The following is an 18,142-nucleotide window of genomic DNA, read 5'->3' on the forward strand; positions in this document are numbered from 1 at the left end:
TTATGAAAAGAGGAGTGAACAGCCAGGCCTGGTGCCATGCACCTATAGTCCCAGCTACTGGGGAGGCTGAAGTAGGAGGATCACTTGAACCCAGGGGTTTAAATGCAGCTAGGGGAACATAGCAAGTAGTCAGACCCTGTCTCTAATTCTTTTAAAAAATAAAAAGAGAGAGTGGCTGGGCAAGGTAGCTCATGCCTATAATCCCAACGCTTCGGGAGGTCTAAGCAGGAGGATCACTTGAGCCCAGGAGTTCAAGACCAGCCTGAACAACATAGACCCTGTCTCTACAAAAATAAAAAAATTAGCCAAGTGTGGTGGCGCATGCCTGCGGTCCCAGCTACTTGGGTGGCTAAGCTGGGAGGATAACTTGAGCCCAGGAGGTCGAAGCTGCAGTGAGCTTTTATTGCACCACTGCATTCCAGCCTGGGTGACAGATTAAGACCCTGTCTCGCCAGGCACGGTGGCTCACGCCTGTAATCCCAGCACTTTGGGAGGCCGAGGCAGGCGGATCACAAGGTCAGGAGATCGAGACCATCCTGGCTAACACAGTGAAACCCCGTCTCTACTAAAAATACAAAAAATTAGCCGGGCGAGATGGCGGGTGCCTGTAGTCCCAGCTACTCGGGAGGCTGAGGCAGGAGAATGGCGTGAACCCTGGGGGGCGGAGCCTGCAGTGAGCCGAGATGGTGCCACTGCACTCCAGCCTGGGCGACAGCGAGACCCTGTCTCAAAAAAAAAAAAAGACCCTGTCTCAAAAAACGGAGTGAAGAGGGAAAAGGGAATAGGAAAACTTTCAAATCATCTTTATCGTCTTTTTTTTTTTTTTTTTTTTTTTGAGACAGAATCTCCCTCTGTCACCCAGGGCTGGAGTGCAGTGGTGCAATCTCAGCTCACTGCAGCCTCCATCTCCCAGGCTCAAGGATCCTCCCACCTTAGCCTCTCAAGTATCTGGGACTACAGGTCCACATCACCATGCCTGGCTAATATCTTTTTAAATTTTTTTGCAGAGACAAGTCTCACTATGTTGCCCAGGCTGGTCCCGAACTCCTGGGCTCAAGTAATCCTCCACCTCAGCCTACCAAACTGCTGGGATTACAGCCATGAGCCACCATGCCCAGCCATCATTTTAAAAATAACAATAAAAGACCGGGCGTGAGGCCAGGCGCGGTGGCTCACGCTTGTAATCCCAGCACTTTGTGAGGCCGAGGCGGGCGGATCACGAGGTTAGGAGATCGAGACCACGGTGAAACCCCGTCTCTACTAAAAATACAAAAAATTAGCCGGGCGTGGTGGCGGGCGCCTGTAGTCCCAGCTACTCGGAGAGGCTGAGGCAGGAGAATGGCGTGAACCCGGGAGGCGGAGCTTGCAGTGAGCCGAGATGGCGCCACTGCACTCCAGCCTGGGCGACAGAGCGAGACTCTGTCTCAAAAAAAAAAGACTGGGCGTGGTGACTCACGCCTATAATCCCAGCACTTTGGGAGGCCGAGGCGGGTGGATCACCAGGTCAGGAGATCGAGACCATCCTGGCTAACACGGTGAAACCCCGTCTCTACTAAATATACAAAAAATTAGCCAGGCGTAGTGGCGGGCGCCTGTATTCCCAGCTACTGGTGAGGCTGAGGGAGGAGAATGGCGTGAACCCAGCGGGCGGAGCTTGCAGTGAGCAGAGATCCTGCCACTGCACTCCAGCCTGGGCGACAGGGTAAGACTCCGTCTCAAAAAAATAAAAAAATAAAAATAAAAATAAAATCACTTACATCAGAGGTCTGTTGGAAAGATTAAATTACAATAGCACACACAGACCCTGGCAACTAGTAAGAATTCATATTCTGGTTGCTTTTCTTCCTCTGACTAGAGTGCCCATCTAAGTTTCCATGCCTGTTGAACACTACTTCTCTTTCAAAGTTCAGGTCAAATGTTAATTCCTCTTCTCTCTTCCTCACCCTAACATCAGAATCAACAGTTTCCTTCCTACTTTCTATTCACCTTTACTATAATACTTATCACACTGTTCCACAATCATTGTTGATAGTTTAACTGCCCCTCTTGACCTGAGTTCTTTGATGGCAGGGACTGTCTTATTCATCTCCATATACCTAATGCCTCAATAACTGTTTAGTGAACTGAAATCAATTCATCCCATTTTCAGAATCTCTGGCAGAACTACAAAGAGTTCACAATAAACTACCTGCTATCTAACCCTTTAGACAAGAGTTTCCTTTCTCATTCAAATCATTAGTATTTATCTTCGCATTTATGTGATTAGTATGTGTGCAGAATAGTTAATATAGCAAGCCAGAGGCTGCAGTCTTTAAAAGGGCCTGCTTCCAAGATCAGCCTTTGGCTGGCATCTATCTAGAAACTCGGCTTTCCTCCATCCCCTAACTAACAAGCGTGGTCCAATGTTCCTAAACTGTGCCTACAAACAATGTGATTTATGGTGAATATCAACTTTCTTCTAGGAGTCTGAAATTTTGGTACATGTTAGGCAGAGGTTACCTAAGTAACAAGCCCCCAGTAAAAATCATGGGTACCTGGCCAGGTGCGGTGGCTCATGCCTGTAATCCCAGCACTTTGGGAGGCCAAGGTGGGCAGATCATGAGGTCAGGAGTTTGAGACCAGCCTGACCAATATGGTGAAACCCTGTCTCTACTAAAAATACAAAAATTAGCCAGGCATGGTGGCGTGCGCCTGTAATTCCAGCTACTCAGGAGGCTGAGGCGGGAGAATTGCTTGAACCCAGGAGGCGGAAGTTGCAGTGCGCCAAGACTGGGCCACTGCACTCCAGCCTCGGTAACAGAGTGAGACTCTGTCTCAAAACAAAACAAAACAAAAATCCTGGGAACTCAATCACTAACGGGCTTCCCTGGGCAGAATTGTTATACATAAGTCATTGCATTTTTCGTCGCTGGTGGAGTGTGCTCAAGTATACCCCCTCACAGGAGGAAGAATGATAAAGAGGCTTATACATGGATTTCTCCAGACTCCACTTGTGCTTTTTTTCCTTTGCTGATCCTGTCCTGTATTCTCCAGCTGTAACAAACCTTAGTCATGAGTACAATTATATACTAAGTCCCATGAATCCTTCTAGCAAATCACTGAGCACACTGGTGGCTGCTGGGGAACCCCAAAACTCTGTGTATTTTTAATGTGATCCTTTTCACCCCAATGTTTTATTTTGAAAACGTTTAAATCTACAAAAAAAATTGAAAAACTAGGCCAGGCGTGGTGGCTCACACCTGCAATCCCAGCACTTCAGAAGGCCAAAGCAGGCAGATCACTTGACGCCAGGAGTTTGGGACCAGCCTGAACTCCAGCCTGGGCGACAGAGCAAGACCCTGACTCAGGTAAAAAAAAGAAAAAATAGTATAATATAATGAAAACTCATACACCTTCTACCAATTGATTGCTAAATGTCATATTTGGTTTTTTTGGGGTGGGGGTAGCCTCCATTCTACAAAATATAATGAAAGCTCCCAATATTTGCTTTTTATATGCATACTTTTTTGCTGAATTATTTCAAAATGAGCTGCAGACATCATACGTAACCTCCAAATATTTCCTCTCCTAAGAAATTATATTATCTTGTATAATTACCAAAGCTTTCTAATACCTAAGAACAATAATTCCATATTATTATTTATTATTTATTATTCCATAATAAAAAATCTACATGAACAATTGTCTCAAAGATGTTCAATTGTTTTTGTTATTTATTGTAATGCACACAACCACTCCAAAACTTGACTTAAAACAACTATTTTATTATCCTACATGATTTTACAGGTTGACTGGGGCCCAGCTATATAGTTCTATTCCATGTGATGTTGGCTGGGGCTACAGTATATTGGGCTGGAACATTCAAGATGGGTTGCTCACTTAGCTCATAATTGTTGTTGGTTGTCATTTGGGAGTTCAGCTAAGACCAGAATAACTATATTTGGCCACTCCATGTGGCTTGGGTCTCCCGCAGCAGGACTGCTCAGTTCCGAGAGGGAATGTCTCAAGAGCAAGTGCTCTAAGAGAGAAGAAGCGGAAGCTGGCAGTCCTCTTACAAAGAGTAAGCCTGAAACTGGTCACAGCATCATTCTCCAGCATTCTATTCACTAAGCTGCCAGAGGGCCTGCCCAGATTCAGGGAAAGAAGAAATAAACTGCAAATTTTGATGGCACTGTTGATGCGGTTATCCTGAAGCCACTATATTTACACTTTTTTTTAAAAAATCCAGGATCGGCCAGGCATGGTGGCTCACGCCTGTGATCCCAGCACTTTGGGAGGCCGAGGTGGGCGTATCACGAGGTCAGGAGATAGAGGCCATCCTGGCTAACATGGTGAAACCCTGTCTCAACTAAAAATACAAAAAAAAAATTAGCTGGGCGTGGTGGCAAGCGTCTGTAGTCCCAGCTACTCAGGAGGCTGAGGCAGGAGAAAATTGCAATGGTATGGGCCATGATCCAGCCTGGTGACAGAGGAGTCCATCTCAAAAAAAAAAAAAAAAGTATGATTTTTCTTTTTTGATGAGTAGTCACGTATCCTGGAGCCACCTCTCCGGTTCAATTCTCGCCTCAGTCGAATACTGGACCCACCACCTGGGTAATTTTTGTTTTTTATGTTAGCCAGGATGGTCTCGATCTCCTGACCTTGTGATCTGCCCATCTCGGCCTCCCAAAGTGCTGAGATTACAGGCGTGATCCACACGCCCCGCCGACTCACAGATTTTCTTTTGTGATCCACTCAGCCAAATTCCATTACCATTCTTAACTCTTGTTGATGTTCAAATTGTCACAAACTTGGCCAGTAGAAATCCCTTCAAAGCAACTCCTGTATGATTCTGACATGACCGTGTACCTTTTGAGGATACTGTTCTTTCTCTGGCACAGATTTGGAATAATTGGCCATTTCTTCAAGGAGGCATAGTTTCTTTGGTTGGAAATGGTAATGTAGAAGCCATGATCTAAGTACACTGAGGTATAGTCAATGTTCATCTTTCAGAGGGCTAGCTAGGAATTTAAAAAACGATGTCATAGTGAAGTTTCCAATTCAAGCTCTTACAAGGCTTCTCCCTACCTTGTTATTTAAGATTTATAACTCTTACAGTGAAAATCTTCCTAATAACATTAGTACATTTATATATTTGTTTTATCCCAAAAAAGTTTCAGAATTAGAATATCAATATTTTTTACCAACAATAAACCTACTAATTACTTGCAGAAGTTTCCTTGTGGAAAATAAGAAAAAAGACAGAAAATTTGTATTCAATTTAAAAAAAGGGAAAAATAACCCTTCTAAGTGTAACATTTAATTGCAGTTCTTTTTGTCCTTAGAATATATTCCACTAAAAGGGGGGAAGGTTGATTTTTAAAAAGGACATGATCTACTAAAGAACCAGAGTACTGTGTTCAAATATTATTTGTATTGATTAATTTATCTGTAAGATATACAGTTAGGTCCTTTTGGTTCTGTTTATTTAATTTGCTTTTTTCTTTTCTTTCTTTTTTTTTTTAGAGAGACAGAGTCTCACTCTGTCGCCAGGCTGGAGTGCAGTGGCATGATCTCGGTTTACTGCAGCCTCTGCCTCCCGCGTTCAAGTGATTCTCCTGCCTCAGCCTCCTGAGTAGCTGGGATTACAGGTGCATGCCACCGCACCCAGCTAATTTCTGTATTTTTAGTAGAGACAGGGTTTCCCCATGTTGGCCAGGATGATCTCAATCTCTTGACCTCGTGATCTGCCCGCTTCGGCCTCCCAAAGTGCTGAGATTACAGGCATGAGCCACCAAGCCAAGCCCGGCCTCTTTTTTTTAATACAATTTTATCTTTGAATATGTAAAACATTCCCATTGTTCAAAATTCAAACTTTATAAAATGATTTCCTCAGAAGTCTTGCTCCCAAACCCATCCTCCTCTACCACATTCCTATTCCCCACGTACCGGTAACCATTTCATTCATTTCTGGTTTATCTATTCTCTGTATATGCGTGTTTTGCAAAAATTTGCAAATATATTTAGATATTCTTATTTTCATCCAGGCGCAGTGACTTACGCCTGTAATCCCAGCACTTTGGGAGACCAAGGCGGGTAGATCACTTGAGCTCAGGAGTTCGAAATCAGCCTGGGCAACATGGTGAAACCCTGTCTCTACAAAAAAATACAAAAATTAGCCTGGCGTGGTGGCATGTGCCTGTAGTCCTAGCCACTTGGGAGACTGAGGTAGGAGGTTAGCTTCGGCCTGAGAGGTGGAGACTGCAGTGAGCCAGGATCACACTGCTGCACTCCAGCCTGGGTGACAGAGTGAGACCCTGTCTCAAACAAACATACAAAACAGATATTCTTTTTTTTTTTTTTTGAGATGGAGTCTCACTCTGTCGCCAGGCTGGAGTGCAGTTGCGTGATCTCAGCTCACTGCAACCTCTGCCTCCCAGGTTCAAGCGATTCTCCTGCCTCAGCCTCCCAAGTAGCTGGGACTACAGGCACATGCCACCACGCCCGGCTAATTTTTGTATTTTTAGTAGAGACAGGATTTCACCATGTTGGCCAGGATGGTCTCGATCTCTTGACCTCGTGGTCCGCCCACCTCGGCCTCCCAAAGTGCTGGGATTACAGGTGTGAGCCACCGCACCCAGCCAAAACAGATATTCTTATTTTCCCTTCTTTCTATACAAAAAGTAGCATACAATATACATTCTTATACATCTTGCTTTTTTTTTCACCTAAATAAATCCTTATCAGCTCATAAAGACCTTACTCTTTCTTGTTATAGCTGTATAATACTCAATTGGGTGTATGTATCAGTTTGTATCATCTTCTAATTCCCCCTTTTGGGGACATAGACAATTTCAAAGAATACCAACCAACTTAAGGTTACTATGAGACCATGGTAAAATGAAACAAAACAAGACCATTGCATCAATTTGTCTAATGACAGGTCACTATGCCAACCACAAAATACCAAATCATAGAACTGTCCCTGCTTTCTGTCAACATCCAATCTATAGCAGACCCCACTTCCTTAGACACCCCCGCCATCACCCAATCAAAGCCCAAATCCTATATAACAAGGTCTTTTTTAACACCGTCTTACTGAGATACCACGTTTCCCTATGATGTGTGTTTTCCCTCACTGGAACAAGCAATAAACCCAACTTATTTAACCACAAGGTGCGTTCTGGTGATCTCTGGCTGAACAGCATTAACAGTTTAAATAAATTCTCAGCTCTTTCAATAAATTAAAAATACTCAAAGTAATAAGAAAGCTTGTATCACAGTATAATCAGGAGCATTTTTCCCCTCATTATCATGAAGGAAAAAAATAAAATAGGCCAGGGGCGGTGGCTCACGCTTGTAATCCCAGCACTTTGGGAGGCCGAGGCGGGTGGATCACGAGGTCAGAAGATCGAGACCACGGTGAAACCCTGTCTCTACTAAAAATACAAAAAATTAGCCGGGCGTGGTGGCGGGCGCCTGTAGTCCCAGCTACTCGGAGAGGCTGAGGCAGGAGAATGGCGTGAACCCGGGAGGCGGAGCTTGCAGTGAGCCGAGATCGTGCCACTGCACTCCAGCCTGGGTGACAGAGCGAGACTCCATCTCAAAAAGTAAATAAATAAAATAATAAAATAAAATAGTAGTGCATTTTGCAATCAATTAAGTCTAAGATATTATAAAATTCTATTTTCACCCAGACTACTGCCCTGAACTCTGTATTTGTACAGTCATATCACTAGTTCACATTTTCACATGGAAATTGTTTAAAACAAGACTCTCAAACTAGTATGTCCAAAAGGAGACTCTTGATTTTGGCCCCTAAACCTCTTCTCCAGTCTTAATCATTTCGGTAAACTGTACTGTCATCTACTCTGCGCTTAAGTCAAAATCTTAAGACTTGTCATTAATTCTTCTCTTCCTCTCCAACGAGTCCATCAAGGCCTCAAGGTTCTCTTCAGATATATCTCAAATGTGTCCACAGCTCTCCACCTCCACAACCGTAAACTGAGCCACCTCATCTCTCACCCATACTACTATAACAGCCTCCCTAAATGGTTTTCTAGAGTTCACTTTTGCCCCTTTATAATCCACATAGCAGCCAGAATAATCTTTTTTGAAACACAAATCCTACAAAGTCACTTCTCTGCTTAAAGCTCTTTAATAGTTTCCCATTGCTCTTACAATAAAACCCAAGCTCCTTACCATGGCAACAAGGCTCTACATGACCTACATCTTGCAAACCCTTCTATCCTCATCTCCCTCTAACTTATTCCTCACTACACTCCAAACATACTAATATTCTTTCTGCTCCTGGAACCCCACTAAGCCTTTGCCTGCCTCTAAGTCTGTGGACTTGTTGCAATGTTCTTGCCCCAGCTTTCTGCACAATTTGTTTTATCTTTCAAGTTTCACCCAGCTAGACTATCACCTCTTCAAGGAAGCCTTCCCTGACCACTCTATTTAAAATAGCCTCTACCAATTATTCTCTATTTCATCACCCTCTTTATTTCCCTCATAGCACTTTATCTAGGTAATTATTTATTAACATATCTATTTTCTGTCTCCCTCAATCTGAAGGTAGTGCCTTTATATGTGTTGCTCATTACACTGTGCCTGGACCATTGTGAGTGGCCAACAGTTACCAGATTATTTAACTTACTGCTTTATAAGTAGTTTTTGCACTGTGGTAATAAACAGCTTAGACTTATTGATTTCTATTATTAAATATTTCAAGCAATCAAACAGAAAAATATAGCAAACACCACTATATCTAACATCCATTAGCATTTTGCTTTATTTGCCTCAATTTTTTAAAAAAGAAATAAAACAGATACAGATACACTATACAATTTCTCAATCCCAATGCCCTCTCCCTCAAACATGCCCCAACTTCACAGGTAATCATTATTCCAGGATTGGAGTTTGTCATTTCCACTGTATTTCTTTATTCACTTAAAACACGTTGGGCATTCACAATATACAGTATGATTTGACATGTCACAAAAATAATTTCATACTGCCTATATCATTCTTCAACTTGCTTTTTATTTGATATTATATTCCTAAGCTTTAATTCTATAAAGATGGTTCTGTTTCATTCATTGTAGCTGTTGTACAGTGTGCCATTGTATAAATATACCACAATTTATCCATTTTTCCAGCTGACAAAAATTGAGGCTGTTTTCAATTTTTTGCTGCAATGAACATTCTACCTCCACCTGCATATGTGTAAGAGCTTCTCTAAAAAGCAAAACTTCCAACTCATAAAGACATACAACTTCAGCTTGACAAGATAGTGCGAAACTGTTCTCCAAATCAATTGTACCAATTAGTACTTCCATCAACTGTATAAAAAAAGTGCGGCCGGGCACAGTGGCTCACGTCTGTAATCCTAGCACTTTGGGAGGCCAAGGCAGGCGGATTACTTGAGGTCAGGAGTTCAAGACCATCATGGCCAACACGGTGAAACCCCATCTCTACTAAAAATACACAAATTAGCAGGGCGTGATGGCAGGCGCCTGTAGTCACAGCTACTTGGGAGGCTGAGGCAGGAGAATCACTTGAGCCCGGGAGGCGGAGATTGCAGTGAGCCGAGATCGAGCCACTGCAATCCAGCCTGGGCGACAGGGTGAGACTCCATCTCAAAAAAAACGAAAAAATGTCCTGTCACTGAACATTCTCACAAACACTTGGTCTTTTTCAATTTCCCTAATCTAATGTGAGAAACAGTATCCTATCATTTTAATTTACAGGCATACTTTGGAGCTATTGTAGGTTCTGTTCCAGATCACCACAATAAAGCTAATATCACAATAAAGTGAGTCGCACAAAGTTTTTGGTTTCCCAGTACATATAAATGTTATGTTTATATTATACTATAGTCTATTAAGTATGCAGTATTATTCTAAAAAACAGCGTACATACCTTAATTTTAAAATATTTAATTGCTAAAAAATGCTAATGATCATGTGAGCTTTCAGGGAGTTGTAATCTTTTTGCTGGTGTCAGGTGCTGCCTCGATGTTGATGGCTGTGGACTGATCCAGGTGGTGACTGCTGAAGGCTGGGGTGGCTGTGGCAATTTCTTAAAGGAAGACAACCATGAAGTTTGTCTCATTGACTGAGTCTTCCTTTCACTAAAGATTTCTTTGCAGCATGCAATGCTGTTTGATACTGTTTTACCTAGAGGAGAATTTCTTTTAAAATCAGAGTATCCTCTCAACCCCTGCCACTGCTTTATTAACTAAGTTTATGAAATAGTATAAACCCTTCGTTGTCATTTCAACAATGTTCAGAGCATCTTCATCAGAAATAGATTCCATCTCAATAAATCACTTTCTTTGCTCATCCATAAGAAGCAACTCCTCATCCCTTCAAGTTTTATCATGAGATTGCTGCATTTAGTCACACCTTCAGGCTCCACTTCTAAGTCTAGTTCTCTTGCTATTTCTACCACACCTGCAGTTACTACCTCCACTGAAGTCCTGAACCCCTCAAAATCGTCCATGAGGGTTGAATTCCACTTCTTCAAAACTCCTGTTCATTTTTATATTTTGACCTCTTCCTATGAATCACAAATGTTCTTAATCGTATCTAGAATGGTGACTTTGCCCAGATCCATCACAGAATCACTACCTACAACAGTTTTAACCTTACAGAAAGTATTTTCTAAGTAAGACCTGAAAGTCAAAATTACTCCTTAATCCATGGGCTGCAGAAGGAATGTTATGTTAGCAGGCATGAAAACAACATTAATCTCCTTGACATTTCCATCAGCACTCTTGGGTGGGACTAGGTGCACTGTCAGTGAGCAGTAATATTTTGAAAGGAATATATATATATATATATATATCCTTTTTTTTTTTTTTTTTTTGAGACGGAGTCTCGCTCTGTCACCCAGGCTGGAGTGCAGTGGCGCAATCTCGGCTCACTGCTAGCTCCGCCTCCCGGGTTCACGCCATTCTCCTGCCTCAGCCTCTCCGAATAGCTGGGACTACAGGTGCCCGCCACCATGCCCGGCCAATTTTTTTGTATTTTTAGTAGAGACGGGGTTTCACCGTGGTCTCGATCTCCTGAACTTGTGATCCGCCCGCCTCGGCCTCCCAGAGTGCTGGGATTACAAGCGTGAGCCACCGCGCCCAGCCATATATATATTTTTTTTTCTGAGAAGTTGGCCTCAACAGTGGGCTTAAAATATTCAGTAAACCATTCTGTAAACAAACGTGCTATCATCCAGGAGTTGTTGTTCCACTTACAGGGCATAGGCAGAGTAGATTTAGCATAATTCTTTTTTTTTTTTTTTTTTTTTGAGATGGAGTCTTTCTCTATTGCCCAGGCTGGAGTGCAGTGGTGCGATCTCAGCTCACTGCAACCTCTGCCTCCCAGATCCAAGCGATTCTCCTGCCTCAGCCTCCCAAGTAGCTGGGATTAAAGGTGCCCACCACCATGCCCAGCTAATTTTTTGTATTTTTTAGTAGAGACAGGGTTTCGCCATGTTGGTCAGCCTGGTCTTGAACTCCTGACCTCAGGTGATCCACCTGCCTCGGCCTCCCAAAGTGCTGGGATTACAGACATGAACCACCATGCCCAGCCAATTTAATATAATTCTTAAGGGCCCTAGGATTTTCAGAATGGTAAAGGGGCACTGGCTTCAACTTCAAGCCACCAGCTGCATTAGCCCCTAACAAAAGAGTCAGACTGTCCTTTGAAGCTTTGAGGCCAGGCATTGACTTCTCCTCTCTAACTATAAAAGTTCTCCATGGCATCTTCTTCCAGTAGAAGGCTGTTACATTGAAAATCTGTTGTTCACTGTAGCCACCTTTATCAAGGATCTTAGTTAGATCTTCTAGATAACTTGCTGCAGCTTCTACAATCAGCATTTGTACCTTTACTTTGCACTTTTATGTTATGGATCCTTTCCGTAAGCCTCATGAATCAACTTCTGCTAGCTTCAAATTTCTCTTCTGCAGCTTCCTCACCTCTCAGCCTTCATAGAATTGAAAGAGTTGGGGCCTTGTTCTGGATTAGGCTTTGGCTTAAGAGAATGTCGTGGCTGATTTATATTCTATCTAGACCACTCAAACTTTCTTCATATCAACAATATGGCTATTTTGCTTTCTTATCATTTGGGTGTTCACTGGAATAGCACTTTTAATTTCCTTCAAAAACTGTTTCTTTGCATTCACAACTTGGCTGCTTGGTGCAAGAGGCCTAGCTTTCAGCCTGTCTCAGTTTTGACATGCCTTCCTCACTAAGCTTAATGATTTCTAGCTTTTGATTTAAAGCGAGACATGCGCAACTCTTCACTTTAACACTTAGAAGCCATTGTAGGGCTTTTTTGTTTGTTTTGTTTTTGAGACGGAGTCTCACTCTGCCACTGGAGTGCAGTGGCGTGATCTCAGCTCACCCAACTTCAGCCTCCCAGGTTCAAGTGATTCTCCTGCCTCAGCCTCCTGAGTAGTTAGGATTACAGGCACCCGCCACCACACCTAGCTAATTTTTGTATATTTTTAGTAGAGACGGGGTTTCACCATGTTGGCCAGGCTGGTCTCGTGACCTCAAGTGATCCACCCACCACAGCCTCCCAACGTGCTGGGATTACAGGCATGAGCCATCACACCCGCCCCATTGTAGGGTTATTAATTGGTCTAATTTCAATATTGTTGTGTCTCAGAGGAGAGGCCCAAGGAGAGGGAGAGAGATGCAGGAATGGCCAGTGAGAGCAGTCAGAGCACATACATTTATCCATTAAGTTCACCATCTTGTATAGGTGCATTTCATTTTGCCACAAAACAATCACAATAGGCCAGGCGCGGTGGCTCACGCTTGTAATCCCAGCACTTTGGGAGGCCGAGGTGGGCGGATCACGAGGTCAGGAGATCGCGACCACAGTGAAACCCCGTCTCTACTAAAAATACAAAAAATTAGCCGGGCGTGGTGGCGGGCGCCTGTAGTCCCAGCTACTCGGAGGCTGAGGCAGGAGAATGGCGTGAACCCGGGAGGCGGAGCTTGCAGTGAGCCGAGAGTGCGCCACTGCACTCCAGCCTGGGCGACAGAGCGAGACTCCGTCTCAAAAAAAAAAAAAAAAAACAATCACAATAGTGGCTGGGCACAGTGGCTCACACCTGTAATCCCAGCACTTTGGGAGGCCGAGGTGGGCAGGCCACTTGAGCTTAGGAGTTCGAGACCAACCTCATCTCTACAAAAAATACAAAAACTAGGTGGGCACAGTGGCACATGCCTGCAGTCCCAGCTACTTGGGAAGCTGAGGTGGAAGGATCACTTGAGGCTGGTAGGCGGAGGTTGCAGTGGGCCAAGATCACACCACAGCACTCCAGCCTGGGTGACAGAGTGAGACCTGTCTCAAAAATAAATAAATAAATAATAAACAATCACAATAGTAACATCAAGGCTAGACACAGTGGTTCAAGCCTGTAACCTCAGGGATCTGGGAGGCCAAGGCAAGAGGATTGCTTGAGTCCAGGAGTTCAAGACCAGCCTGGCCAACATAATGAGACCCCACCTCTAAAAAAATTAAAAAATTAAAAATTAGCTAGGCAGGTACCTGTAGTTCTACTTAGTAGGCTGAGCCAGGAGGACTGCTCAAACCCAGGAGTTCAAGGCTACAGTGAGCTATGATCACACTGCTGCACTCCAACCTGGGCAACTTCAAAAAAAGTAACATCAAAGATCACTGATCACAAGTCACCAGAACAGATATAATAATAATGAAAAAATCTGAACTATACCAAGAATTAACAAAATATAACACAGAGACACTAAGTGAACACATGCTGTTGGAAAAATGACGCCAACAGACTTTGTTGCCACAACCTTCAATTTGTCAAAACCGCATTATCTGCAAAGCACAATAAAGCAAAGCACAATAAAACAAGGTATGCCTGTACATGTGCCTGATCATAATTGCAGTTAAGCATCTTTTCAGACTTATTGGCCATTCTTGTTTCCTTTTACTCTGAAATGTTTATATTATCTGCCCCTTTTTCTATTAGGTAATATGTCTTTTGCTTATTGGTCTGTAGGTGTTCTTTAAATAGTCATGATATTAGTCATCTCTCAGTGATATGCACTGCAAATGTCTTGAAGTTTGTCTTAAATGTGCCAATCTTTGTCTTTAGGGTTTGTGTTTTGTGCATCTTGCTTAACACATTCTCCCCCTTTCCAATATTATAAAGATAGTCTCCTATATTTCTTTTTAGTAGTTTTGCTTTATGCATTTAGGTCATTCATGCACCTGAAACTGATTTTTGTGTATGGCATAAGGCGGGATCTTATTTTCTTTTTGCCATTTGGATTACCAATTGCCCCAGTACAATTTCCTGAATGGGTCATTCTCTCCTCATTAATTTGTAAGAGCGCCTTTTGTCATACCTTAACTTTTCATATATGAATAGGTCTGCTAATAGGCTCTATTCTTCCATTGCTCTGTGACCAACCCTCTCATCTAAGGCTTAATATCGCAATCATCATAATCACTCACTTGAACTGCACACTAGAATTTGCAAAGCACTTTCAAATCCATTTTCCAATTCAAATCTCAAAATGGTTCTATGAATTAGGCACTACTGTTCATATCTGTCTGGATGAAGAGCCTCAGGTTCATAAAGGTTAAGTGAATCATGGTCACCAGAGCATAAGTGTAAGAACAAGGACCCAATCTCATGTGTTCAGTTAGCACTCTTTCTACCAGACTCTGTTAGGTAAGGACAGGAACTATATCTTTCAAACAGCTCTCAAACACAGCTACGCTCTGTTCTCTGTTCACAACACCCAAAACAAACAAGCACCTTGTAAATAAACCAATGCTTTAACAACTATGTTTTTCGGGACAAACACATTCATTATGCTCATCGTGAAAGTAAATTCTATTTTGAAAGTAACCCTGCCTTAGCTGGCCTCTTTGCTACTGTTCACCTCAAGCACAGACGATGCCACTGCTGAAGTCTTTATTGACCACCATTTCTCCTCACATCAGCCGTGTTCTCTCATAGTCACTAGCCCTGCAGCTCCAAAGACAGAATAGAGATGTGACAACTGGACAGTTCCCTGTGTCAGGACGGAGGCAGACAGAGCCAATGCCTCCAAACTGGAACTTAACACTTTAAAACTCACATTTACACATAAGCTGTGGGTCATGCTATAGAAAGCAGAGAGTGTTAAAGTGCTGTCCAAGAACCCCACACCTAGCTTAATGATAAACAAGAATAGGTACTCCATAAACGATTTTTACTGAACAAATAAACGAAGTGCTTCATCCAGAGCCAGAACCACTGGTTTCTTTTCTTTTTTTTTTTTTTGAGACAGAGTCTTGCTCTGTCGCCCAGGCGGGAGTGCAGTGGCGCCATCTTGGCTCACTGCAAGCTCCGCCTCCCAGGTTCGGCCATTCTTCTGCGTCAACCTCCCAGCTGCTGGGACTACAGGCGCCCGCCACCACGCCTGGCTAATTTTTTTGTATTTTTAGTAGAGACGGGGTTTCACCATGTTAGCCAGGATGGTCTCGATCTCCTGACCTCGTGATCCGCCCGTCTCGGCCTCCCATAGTGCTGGGATTACAGGCACGAGCCACCACACCCGGCCGCTTTTCCTTTTTTTTTTTTTTTTTTTTTTTTTTTTTTTTTGAGGCGGAGTCTCGCTCTGTCGCCCAGGCTGGAGTGCAGTGGCGCAATCTCGGCTCACTGCAAGCTCCGCCTCCCGGGTTCACGCCATTCTCCTGCCTCAGCCTCTCCGAGTAGCTGGGACTACAGGCGCCCGCCACCACGCCCGGCTAATTTTTTTGTATTTTTAGTAGAGACGGGGTTTCACCGTGGTCTCGATCTCCTGACCTCGTGATCCGCCCGCCTCGGCCTCCCAAAGTGCTGGGATTACAAGCGTGAGCCACCGCGCCCGGCTTTTTTTTTTTTTTAAATAACAAATCTGAACATGTAAAACCACTGGTTTCAACAGGCCCTGCATAGAGCAATCAGTTGAGAAAGACAAAAAAAAAAGGCAACCCCTGACACTCAGAAGCAGGCATGGCACTCACAGCCAGGCCAAGTTATTCTCCTATGGGACATAAACAATCTCACAGAATACCAACCTCAGACAAGGTTACTCTGAAATCCTCATAAAATGAGACAAAGGCCATTCACGATTTTGTTATAAGCACAGACAAATACATAGTGGCTATGCCACCCACAAAATACCAAACACCCTCTGGCCAAATTGAGTGACTGCTACTCCTGTAGCAATTACAGTTTTGTTCTTATACTAGTCTCCCTGCCCTACAGATAAGATTTATTCAGATACCCAACCACAAAACTCCCGTATTTTCTTACAGGATCTTATCTGAAGTGAAATCCAACCTCCTTAACCCTCCCCTCCCCTAATCACCAACACCCAAATCCTATAATCAGTTCTAACACCCTCCTAATGAAACACCCCAGGGTTCCCCATGGAGTATGCTCTCTCAATGCAATGAGTAATAAACTCAACTTGTTTAACTACAGGTGTGTTATTGGTGGCCTCTGGGCACTGACACCATTTAAGTCAGACATTACAAGTGTCTAAAAGTCTATGCCTTCTTTTCTCTTTCTGGAACATTCTCCCAGTCTTAGTTTGACAAAAATAATTCTCATTTCTGGAAGTCACCACTAACTAAATGAAAGAAAGGTAACAAATTCCTTTAACACCAGATACCTGGTTCAACATGCAACTCCAATACTACCAATAAACATACTCCTACACAAAACTTTTTGTTTGTATATGATACGCCTCCTTCTAGATAGCATGCCCTTGAAAAGCTGGGTCTGACTCATCTTTGTAAATCTGTACTACCTTACATGTGTTAGAGGATTGCTAACACATGTAAACACTCATGAGTGTAACATGGTGCTTTTAAACTAATGGTAGTTGAAATCTGGGTGCCTCAAAACTACAAATGTGAAACCCCAGAGAAAACAAAAACTCAATAAGGGGGGAAAATAATTTATTTTTCCCCCACATTTTTTAGACGGTTACTTTTTTTTTTTTTTTTTTGAGACAGAGTTTTGCTCTTGTTGCCCAGGCTGGAGTGCAACGGCACCATCTCGGCTCACCGCAACCTCCGCCTCCCGGGTTCAAGCGATTCTCCTGCCTCAGCCTCCCGAGTAGCCAACATAGTGAATTACAGGCATGCACCACCATGCCCGGCTAATTTTGTATTTTTAGTAGAGATGGCGTTTCTCCATGTTGGTCAGGCTGGTCTCGAACTCCCGACCTCAGGTGATCCGCTTGCCTCGGCCTCCCAAAGTGTTGGCATTACAGGTGTGAGCCACAGCACCCGGCCTGTTCTGTACTTTTTTATTGACTGCTGGAAGAACCCTCTCTACATGGGGACTTTGATCCCCAACTACAAAAGATTTTGTTTGTTTTTTCCTATTCTATTAAACCACCCTGGAGCAGTAGAGGGAGACAGCACAGAACATTTATTCATACTCTGACCCAAAAGTATAATCTCAGTCTGGATGAACACATTAAACAACACACCATGCAATGTCATAGCCTATTTAAAGGCATTCTGGCCACTACTGTCTTCATCTTTCAACAGGAAAACTGTTTATATTCCAGAAGCAAAGATTATATTAAATTCAATAAATTCAAGTCGACACTCAGAAAGCACCTACAGTTTACCGGATCCACGGGTGATCCAAGCAGATGCCTGATTCAGAGGCAGAGAGAGTTAAATGGAGTGAGAGGTTACAAAGTGCCATAGATGTTAAGGAGAAGTTTCCAATAAGGATGACTGTAGAAAGAATCTTCCAGAAGCTGGGCGCGGTGGCTCATGCCTGTACTCCCAGCACTTTGGGAGGCCGAGACAGGTGAATCACCTGAGGTCAGGAGTTCGAGACCAGCCTGGCCAACATGGTGAAACCCTGTCGCTACTAAAAATACAAAAATTAGCCGGGCGTGGTGGCACGCGCCTGTAATCCCAGCTACTCCGGAGGCTGAGGCAGGAGAATCGCTTGAACCCGGGAGGCAGAGGTTGCAGTGAGCCGAGATCGCGCCATTGCACTCCAGCCTGAGCGACAAGAGCGAAAGTCCGTCTCAAAAAAAAAAAAAAAAACAGAACCTTCCAGAATGAAAACTCCAGTTTCTCAAAGCCCAGAATCTTTAGTTTGGGCAGAGAC

The 18,142-nt window shown here is 43.5% G+C and overlaps 1 protein-coding gene across 1 annotated transcript in view; it reads right to left on the reverse strand.

Moving 5' to 3' along the window:
- Nucleotides 1–18,142, reverse strand: part of HACD3 (3-hydroxyacyl-CoA dehydratase 3) — a 48,043-nt gene that overhangs the window by 28,897 nt on the left and 1,004 nt on the right. The window lies entirely within an intron of this gene.

This window comes from Hylobates moloch, unplaced genomic scaffold (genome assembly GCF_009828535.3).
Source record: "Hylobates moloch isolate HMO894 unplaced genomic scaffold, HMol_V3 SCAFFOLD_14, whole genome shotgun sequence".
Classification (NCBI taxonomy): domain Eukaryota; kingdom Metazoa; phylum Chordata; class Mammalia; order Primates; family Hylobatidae; genus Hylobates; species Hylobates moloch.